Source organism: Suncus etruscus, chromosome 1 (assembly GCF_024139225.1).
Source record: "Suncus etruscus isolate mSunEtr1 chromosome 1, mSunEtr1.pri.cur, whole genome shotgun sequence".
Classification (NCBI taxonomy): domain Eukaryota; kingdom Metazoa; phylum Chordata; class Mammalia; order Eulipotyphla; family Soricidae; genus Suncus; species Suncus etruscus.
The window spans coordinates 116,661,491-116,671,804 of NC_064848.1; the positions used below are offsets into that span (position 1 = coordinate 116,661,491).

The window sequence follows — 10,314 nt, forward strand, 5'->3', positions numbered from 1 at the left end:
GTGCCTATTTCTATCTAATATGTTGGTGCCTGGGCTATCCAAGGGTGTGAAGAATTTTAAAAAATATTTTCTGAAGATATGTACTAGGGAGGAGGCCTGCTAATAATTGCCAAGGCCATGCTAGGGTGTGAGAGAAGGAGAGGTATTAAGCTGTCCCTCCTTCATGAAGTTTTTTAAATTTCCTCCCACTCCAAGTTGGCTGCTTCTTCTCTCCTGTGATAGCCAAAAAGCAGCTTGTGGAGAAAACAAGGAGCGGTGTGCCTTTAGGCTTTCAGCCTAAACAAGGCACTCCAATTCCATGTAGTCTTGATACCCTGTATGTAGATAAGATAGAATCTAAGGGGAAATTAAAAAAAAAAAGATATTTGCCCTTGCTTTGTCAGCACATATACTAAATTTGGAATTATGCGGAGAAGATTAGCATGGCCCCTGCACAAGGGTGCCACACAAATTCATGAAGTGTTCCATATTTTTAAATAACTACACTAACAACTACCGTGACAATGATAGTGAGAGAGAGAGAGAGAGAGAGAGAGAGAGAGAGAGAGAGAAATAGAATGCCTATTACAAAGACAGGCAAAAGGGTGGGAAGAAGGGAAATAGGGAACATTAGTGGTAGAAAGTTACACTGGTGAAGGGTGGTATAATTAGATGACTGAAACCCAACTACAAATATCTTTTAACCATGGTGCTTAAATAAAAAAAATATCATATAAAGATGATATTTGTTGGAGTGTATAGGCATATAGTCAGTGGAAAAGCATGCCTTTTATATAGGTGGTCATGGGTTTGGTCCCAGAAAAAAAAAAACCCACAAAGAATGAGAGAAAGAAAGTAGAAAAGAAATGAAGGAAGGAAGGAGGGAGGGAAGGAAGTAGGAGAAATTGAAGGAAAGAGGGAGGGAAGGAAGGAAGGAGGGAGAGAAGGAAGGTAAGAAGAAGGAAAGAAAGGAAGGAGGAAGGAAAGGCAAGAAGGAGGAAGGGGAGAAGGAAGGAAGGAATTAGATTTGTGGAATGGAAATAGCCTGGGGGGAAGAAGAAACAAAGTTCGGGTATTATGTAGTGGCATCAGTGGAAAATCACTACTTTTTTGGAACTAAAGGAAGTTTTTTGTTTGAATGGGTTTAAATTGGAATGGAATTGATTCAAATCTCTATATTAAAATTTTCTCTTTCACATTTGCTTTATTCCTATATCCTGTGCTCCTCCTTTGTCCTCCTAATCAGAGTTAGCATGAGACTTTCTAGACAGGAAATAGATCTATGCTACCATGAAACAGGAGACCCCATTTATGTCCTTTCTCCTTAAACATTATTCAAAGGCCTGGGAGGAAGTTATATGGGATGATGGCCTGGGCAGAAGTTGAGCAGGGATGTATGAATAGGTGGTATTTAAGATAACCTATGTACAGGCCCCCTGGGCTAACCACTTAGTCTAGGGGACTGAGATCCCCCCACGCCAGACTGGTCTTCAGGGCCGGGCCTGGTAAATCGGGCCCTGGGGGGAGGGTTGGGGAAACAATCTCCTGTTGTATGCATGCTGGACCCCATTCAGGGGTTCTTTTCTTACTAGTATTCATTTTCAAAAGTGCTCGGGTGCAAATGCGCCTGTGCGACATATATACTTTTTAATTTCACCCAAAAATATTCTTAATTCTTGATTGTTTCTAGTAAAAAAAATGGAATGCTCTAGATTTGGAGAACAACATTCAATAGGTCTCTAAAATCAGAGTATATGTGAACGTGACTTCCTATACAGTGGTCCTCTCTGACTGCCAAGCCTAATCCATAAACAATTCAGATAATGTATATAGTCCCTCTGATATATTGCCCCTCCCCCACACCAGAGCCCCTTCTACTCCCTCATCTCCCAATCCGGATTCGTTATCTTCCCCTTAATTAACCCTCTTTAATTAAGAACCCTCAGTTCTTAACTTGTTAGGCACCAAGACCGACCTCCTACCCCAACAGATTCTGCTTTTTCTCATACCCCTACAAAGCTCATTATTACTCCTTAACTCTCACCCCAACCATCAGTATCCCACATTTACTCTTTTTAACTTTAGTACTGCATAGTCCTAATCACAGACAAATTCCTGCATTGGACTTAACAACCCCCAACTATTTCAAAAGATATAAAATGGATACATGTCTTTTGAATATTTTATGTGTATTTTCTTTGACAGCTGTAACTCTTACTAAGTATTCTTTTACAGTGACTATTCTACCCACTTTTTATCTTTTCTTCTCTTTGTGAGTTGTTCAATAAGGAATTTTGGTGAAAGAGTCCCTCAGGTTTTTTTTAGCATTTTTTTAATTTATAAAATTATTAATTTTTAACAAACATTTTATTGAGGGTGGGTCAACCATATTCAAAGCATTTTCATCTGTACTAACTCTACAGTCTTCTATAACAATTTTAGTTGCATAATTAAATACATTTTTTAAATTTTTTTATATATTTTATTTAAACACCTTGATTACATACATGATTGTGTTTGGGCTTTAGTCATGTAAAGAATACCACCCATCACCAGTGCAACATTCCCATCACCAATGTCCCAAATCTCCCTCATCCCCACCCAACCCCCGCCTGTGTTCTAGACAGGCTTTCTATAATGCTCCTATGTTCTCATTATTAGGATAGTTCAAAATATAGTTATTTCTCTAACTAAACTAATCACTCTTTATGGTGAGCTTATGAGGTGAGCTGTAACTTCCAGCCCTTCTCTCTTTTGTGTCTGAAAATTATTATTGCAAGAATGTCTTTCATTTCTCTTAAAACCCATAGATGAGTGAGACCATTCTGCGTTTTTCTCTCACTCTTTCTGACTTATTTCACTCAGCATAATAGATTCCATGTACATCCATGTTTTTTGTTTGTTTGTTTTTGGTATTTGGGCCACATCCGGCAGTGCTCAGGGGTTACGCCTGGCTGTCTGCTCAGAAATAGCTCCTGGCAAGCACGGGGGACCATATAGGACACCAGGATTTGAACCAACCACCTTTGGTCCTAGATCGGCTGCTTGCAAGGCAAACGCCGCTGTGCTATCTCTCCGGGCCCCATGTACATCCATGTATAGGAAAATTTCATGACTTCATCTCTCCTGACAGCTGCATAATATTCCATTGTGTATATGTACCACAGTTTCTTTAGCCATTCGTCTGTTGAAGGGCATCTTGGTTGTTTTCAGAGTATTGCTATGGTAAATAGAGCTGCAATGAATATAGGTGTAAGGAAGGGATTTTTGTATTGTATTTTTGTGTTCCTAGGGTATATTCCTGGGAGTGATATAGCTGGATCTGATGGGAGCTGGATTTCCAGTTTTTGGAGAAATCTCTATATCGCTTTCCATAAAGGTTAAACTAGAAGGCATTCCCACCAGCAGTGGATAAGAAATCCTTTCTCTCCACATCCCCGCCAACACTGCTTGTTCTCATTCTTTGTGATGTGTGCCAATCTCTGGGGTGTGAGATGGTACCTCATAGTTGTTTTGATTTGCATCTCCCTGATGATTAGTGATGTGGAGCATTTTTTTCATGTGTCTTTTGGCCATTTGTATTTCTTCTTTGTCAAAGTGTCTGTCCATTTCTTCTCCCCATTTTTTGATAGGATTAGATGTTTTTTTCTTGTAAAGTTCTGTCAGTGCCTTGTATATTTTGTAGATAACCCCTTATCTGATGGGTATTGGGTGAATAGTTTCTCCCACTCAGTGGGTGGCTCTTGTATCCTGGGCGCTATTTCCTTTGAGGTGCAGAAGCTTCTCATCTTAAAATATTCCCATTTGTTAATCTCTGCTTTCACTTGCTTGGAGAGTGCAGTTTCCTCCTTGAAGACGCCTGTAGTCTCAATGTCCTGGAGTGTTTTGCCTATGTGTTGTTCTACATATCTTATGGTTTTTGGTCTGATATCGAGGTCTTTAATCCATTTGGATTTTACTTTCATACATGATATTAACTGGGGGTCTAAGTTCAATTTTTTGCAAGTGGCTAGCCAGTTTTGCCAACACCACTTGTTGAAGAGGCTTTCTTTGCTCCATTTAGGATTTCTTACTCCTTTATCAAAAATTAGGTGATTGTATGTCTGGGGAACATTCTCTGAGTATTCAAGCCTATTCCACTGATCTGAGGGCCTGTTTTTATTCCAATACTATGCTGTTTTAATAACTATTGCTTTGTAGTACAGTTTAAAGTAGGGGAAAGTAATTCCTCCCATATTCTTTTTCCCAATGATTGCTTTAGCTATTCTAGAGTGTTTATTATTCCAAATGAATTTCAAAATTGCCTGATCCACTTCTTTGAAGAATCTCATGGGTATCTTTAGACTCTAAGGGATCGCATTAAATCTGTACAATGCTTTGGGGAGTATTGCCATTTTGATGATGTTAATCCTGCCAATCCAAGAGCAGGGTATGTGTTTTCATTTCCACGTGTCCTCTTATTTCTTGGAGCAGAGGTTTATAGTTTTTCTTTGTATAGGTCCTTCACATTTTTAGTCAAGTTGATTCCAAGATATTTGAGTTTGTGTGGCACTATTCTGAATGGGGCTGTTTTTTTAATGTCCATTTCTTCTTTATTACTATTGGTGTATAGAAAGGCCATTGATTTTTGTGTGTTAATTTTGTAGCCTGCCACCTTACTATATGAGTCTATTGTTTCTAGAAGCTTTTTCATAGAGACTTTAGGGTTGTCTGGGTAGAGTATCATGTCATCTGCAAACAGTGAGAGCTTGACTTCTTCCTTTCCTATTTGGATTCTCTTGATATCTTTTTCTTGCATAATCACTATAGCGAGTACTTTCAGTGCTATGTTGAATAGGAGTGGTGAGAGAGGACAGCCTTGTCTTGTGCCAGAATTTAGAGAGAAGGCTTTTAGTTTTTCTCCATTGAGGATAATATTTGCCACTGGCTTGTGATAGATGGCCTTAACTATATTGATAAAGATTCCTTCCATTCCCATCTTGCTGAGAGGTTTTTTTTTTTAAATCAAGAATGGGTGTTGGACCTTATTAAGTGCTTTATCTGCATCTATTGATATGATCATGTAATTTTTATTTTTCTTGTTGTTGATGTTGTGTATTATGTTGATAGATTTACAGATGTTAAACCATCCTTGCATTCCTGGGATAAAACCTACTTGATCGTAGTGGATGATTTTCTTAATGAGGCATTGAATCCTATTTGCCAGGATTTTGTTGAGGATCTTTGCATCTGTATTCATCAGTGATAATGGTCTTTAATTTTCTTTTTTGGTAGCATCTCTTTCTGGTTTAGGCATCAAGGTGATGTTGGCTTCATAAAAGTTATTTAGAAGTGTTCCCGTTTTTTCAATTTCATGAAGGAGTCTTGCCAGGATTGGTAGTAGTTCCTCTTGGAAAGTTTGAAAGAATTCATTAGTGAATCCATCTGGGACTGGCTTTTTTGGGGGGCACATATTTAATTACCGTTTTTATTTCATCAATAGTGATGGGGGTGTTTAGATATGCTACATCCTCTTCATTCAACTGTGGAAGACTATAAGAATCCAAGAATTTATCCATTCCTTCCAGGTTCTCATTTTTAGTGGCATAGAGTTTCTCAAAGTAGTTTCTGATTACCCTTTGAATCTCTGCCATATCTGTAGTGACCTCTCCTTTTTCATTCCTAATATGAGTTATCAGGTTTCTCTCTCTCTTTCTTGGTGGTCTATCAATCTTGTTTATTTTTTTGAAGAACCAACTTCTGCTTTCATTGATCTTTTGGATTGTTTTTTTTTGGGGGGGGGGGTTCCACTTCATTGATTTCTGCTCTCAGCTTTGTTATTTTCTTCTGTCTCTCTATTTTTGGTTCCTTGTGTTGAGCACATTCTAATTCTATGAGCTGCGTCATTAAGCTATTCAGGTAGACCGCTTCTTCCTTCCTGATGTGCGCTTACAAAGCTATACATTTTCCTCTCAGTACTGCTTTTGCTGTGTCCCATAAGTTCTGATAGTTTGTGTCTTTATTATCATTTGTTTCCAGGAAAGTTTTGATTTCCTCTTTGATTTCATCTAGGACCCACTGGTTATTCAGTATGAGGCTGTTTAACTTCCAGGTGTTAAAGTTTTTCTTCTGTGTCCCTTTGGAATTCACAAATAATTTCAGAGCCTTGTGGTCAGCGAAGGTAGTCTGCAAAATTTCTATTCTCTTGATATTATGGAGGTATGTTTTATGTGCCAGCATGTAGTCTATCCTGGAAAATGTCCCATGTACATTGGAGAAAAATGTGCATGAGTGTCCTATATATATCTACTAGGCCTCTTTCTTCCATTTCTCTTCTCAGGTCTAGTATATTCTTGTTGGGTTTCAGTCTGGTTGACCTATCCAGTGTTGACAAATCCATGTTGAGGTCCCCCACAATTATTGTGTTGTTATTGATATTATTTTTCAGATTTGTCAACAATTGTATTAACTATTTTGTTGGCCCCTCATTCGGTGCATATGTGTTTAGGAGAGTGATTTCTTCCTGCTGTACATATCCCTTGATTAATACAAAATGTCCATCTTTGTCCCTTACAACTTTTCTGAGTATAAAGTTTGCATCATCTGATATTAGTATGGCCACTCCAGCTTTTTTTATGGGTGTTGTTTGCTTGGATAATTTTTCTCCAGCCTTTTATTTTGAGTCGATGTTTGTTTTGGCTATTCAGATTCGTTTATTGTAGGCAGCAGAAGGTTGGATTGAGTTTTTGATCCATTTAGCCACTCTCTGTCTCTTAACTGGTGCATTTGGTCTATTGATATTGAGAGAAAGAATTGTCCTGGGATTTATTGCCATCTTTATATCAAAATTTAGTGTGTCTTTTGGTCAGTCTTCTCTTCAATTAGGTCTTTCAGTTTTTCTCTCTCTTTTTTTTTTGGTTTTTGGGCCACACCCGGCAGTGCTCAGGGGTTACTCCTGGCTGTCTGCTCAGAAATAGCTCCTGGCAGGCACGGGAGACCATATGGGACACCGGGATTTGAACCAACCACCTTTGGTCCTAGATCGGCTGCTTGCAAGGCAAACACCGTTGTGCTATCTCTCCTGGCCCCGGTTTTTCTCTTAAGACTGGCTTTGAGTCTGTAAAGTTTCTGAGCTGTTGTTTTTCTGTGAAACCATGTATTTTTCCGTCAAACCTGAAAGTGAGTTTTGCTGGGTACAGTATTCTAGGCAAAGCATTTATTTCATTGAGTTTTGTCACTATGTCCCACCACAGCTTTTTGGCCTTGAGTGTTTCTGGTGACAGGTCTGCTGTAAATCTCAAGGATGTTCCCTTAAATGTAATTTCCCTTTTTGATCTTGCTGCTTTCAGAATTCTGTCTATCTGTGGGATTTCTCATTGTGACTAGGATATGTCTTGAGATATTTTTTCTGGGGTCTCTTTTGCTTGGTACTCTTCATGCATGCAGGATTTGATAGCATATATTCTTTAGCTCTGGAAGTTTCTCTTTAATGATATTCTTGACCATTGATTCTTCCTTAAAATTTTCTTCCTGGGTCTCTGGGACGCCAATGATTCTTAAGTTGTTTCTGTTGAGCTTATCATAGACTTTTATTTTCATCTGTTCCCATCCTTTGACTAATTTTTCCATTGTCTGTTTATTTGCTTTAAGTTTTTTTCCATTCTCTCCCACTGTATGGAGTTATTCATCTCATCTTCCACAGCACCAATTCTATTCTCAGCTTCCGTTAGGCTGTTGGAAAGTGTATCCATTTTGCTATTCAATTCGTTTACTGAGTTTTTTAGGCCTGTTATTTGACCTGTTATTTCAGTTTGGAGTTTTGTGATTTCTGTCTTCATATTTTCTTGGTTCTTATTAGTGTTCTTTTCAACTCGATCCATGGTTTCTTTGAGTTCCTTGAGCATCTTTTATGTTTCTTGTCTAAACTCCTTATCTGAGAGATTGATTAGTTGGTTGGCCATTTTCTGGTCATCAGAATTGTCATCTTCATTCTCTATATCTGATGCTGGCCTGCATTATTTCCCCATTGTCCACTTGTATTGTGGGTTTTTCTACGTGTTGTGGTGGTATTCATTGGCTAAATAATGTGTGCGGCCACGCTCCTCTGGCTCCACCCTTTCTGGGTGGGGCGACTTGCCTCCAAGGAAGGGGAGTCCTCAATGGATGAAGCCTCTCACAGGATCAAATCTTAGGCGAGAGCACGCAGCAGAGAAGACAGTCCATTGAGAGATGCTGGGCTTCAGTGATCCAGCTCAGTTCTTAGTGTGATTTTTTTTCTTCTTGTGGCAGTGCCATTTTTTCCTTAGAAAGAGCCTCTGGGAGAGCAAATTTTCTGGGCCCTTTTCGGCCTGCTCCCAAGAGGTTTAGGAGACAGGACAGGAGACAAACACACACAGGCAGCACTAACAGTTTCTCATAGTCGAGCCCCATTGGTCGGTGTCAGGAGTCCCTCAGTTTAATGCTTATGATTGAACCATGTCATGGGGATTGTTGGACTTGTTCTTACGGCCCCCATTTGCGCTGATAATGCCACGTGGCATTGTTTCTTGTTTGCATAGGCACATTAAAATGGGAAAATGCTATACACACAAATAAGTTCTTATCTAATAGAGATTGAAACACACAAATCTTGTAGTGCAATGAAACCTTACACCCTGAACATTGATATAATGACCAGACACAGGCCTCAGAAGAATGGGCATCCTCCATTCACCCCTAAACCAGGGAACCTATCTACGAAACATCCAAGGTTTTTTATAACAACACCTGGAAGCAATCCTCTACCAGGGAAGACCCTACCACTGCTCTGACATTGACCTGCTCAAAAGAGACTTCCCTTAACCCCAAAAAAACTTGACAATAACAACAACCTGCTTACAGGACAGGACTCTCTGCATTGCCCTTTAATTGTGAGGTGAAATGAGAGGATGCTCCGCACCATCCTGACTGCAATGTGGGATATGCAGATTCCAGGATCTTTAATACAGAAACATGATACCAACAACAGAGACTGTGCAAAAAATAAAATGTAATGGCACCACAGACAATGGCTTGGATTGGACAAACTAGTTTGCCTGGAGCCTGGAGTTGGTCTTATGCCAGGAAACTTTATGGGTAGGGTAGCCCTCTATTTAGGCCAAGGCTTTTCCTTTCCATGTCCCTCATATTTTGGTGGGCCTATGCAAACAATAATTGCCACTCTAACACCGTTTTACTATGCTCCTTTGACTCTAATCCTTAAGAAAAATAACCCACTTAAACTTTTGAGGTTAACTTAAAGTAATATTCATGTGCATGAAAATGTAAAAAAGTACTTTGCCATCAATGTTTAAGGATTACATAAGTTTTTTGGCTTTAGATTGCTTTGTGTGCTGCTAAGAAATATTATCTATTACAATCTGGGGACTTGCGGGACAAAGTAATTGTACCTGGGTTCTGTTTTATTTTTCTTAATGTTCTTTGACTGAAAATTCAAAGTTCAGATATCAGCAAGGGGATTTCTGAGAATTCTGTTTATGGGTGATTGTCCTTCCACTGTAACTTTACCTTGTCCTCTTTCTTTGCATCATTGTTCTCATAATTAAAAATAAAAAGTTAAAAAAAAAAGATAACCTATGTACAATCTCACTTCATTCTACTTAGCTTTTTTAAACTACAACTTCCATTCTGGCCAGCTCCCTGACTCGTGAACTTCCACTCTTATCTGTAGACAAAGAGAAAGGACCTTAAAATGAGTTTTTATCATGTGAAAGAGAACTTAAATTTTAAGGCTTTGTGTATTAAGACTTCATTTCTGGTTTCATCCAGGACCCTTGAATAAAGGATGAGGTTTACACCTAAAATTTTTTATATTGTAAGTAAAAAATTGGTTTTAATTGAGTGAGATACTGTGATTATAAATGTCAATGATTATTTTTCATGTACATATTCAAACTATCACCAGTGTGCCAGCTCTCTCTATCAAAGATCTCTATCTCTATCTCTATCAGAGATCTCTATCAAAGATCAGTGTCCCCTCCTTCCAACCCCACAAACTCAGCTTTATGGATATATTCTCCTCTTGTGTTGCCACTGGCCCTTTGTTATAAGTGAAGTTTTAGAGGCCTAGGAAGGAGGTAATATGTATCCCCCAACATTCCAAACTTTTTCTCAGAAGCCTTGTAAGAGTTGACCCTAACTATTAAATGAGAGATTAGTAAAGGGCAGAGATACCTATCACAGACTCACACATTAGAAACATTCCTTATGTAGCACAGGCAAAACTCATCAAGTATGCAGAAGTTCAGTTCTGGACCCAGCACAAAAATTCAGTGAGGTTTTAACAGATGCACAGATAGAGAATGTGTAATAATTTTA

General features: G+C 38.8%; 1 non-coding gene across 1 annotated transcript; it reads left to right on the forward strand.

The window, feature by feature from the left end:
- The first annotated feature begins 371 nt into the window (after positions 1-371).
- LOC126027560 (U6 spliceosomal RNA) lies at positions 372-474 on the forward strand. Its single transcript, XR_007502285.1, has one exon. It is a non-coding gene; the product is annotated as a U6 spliceosomal RNA (small nuclear RNA).
- The last annotated feature ends 9,840 nt before the right edge of the window (positions 475-10,314 follow it).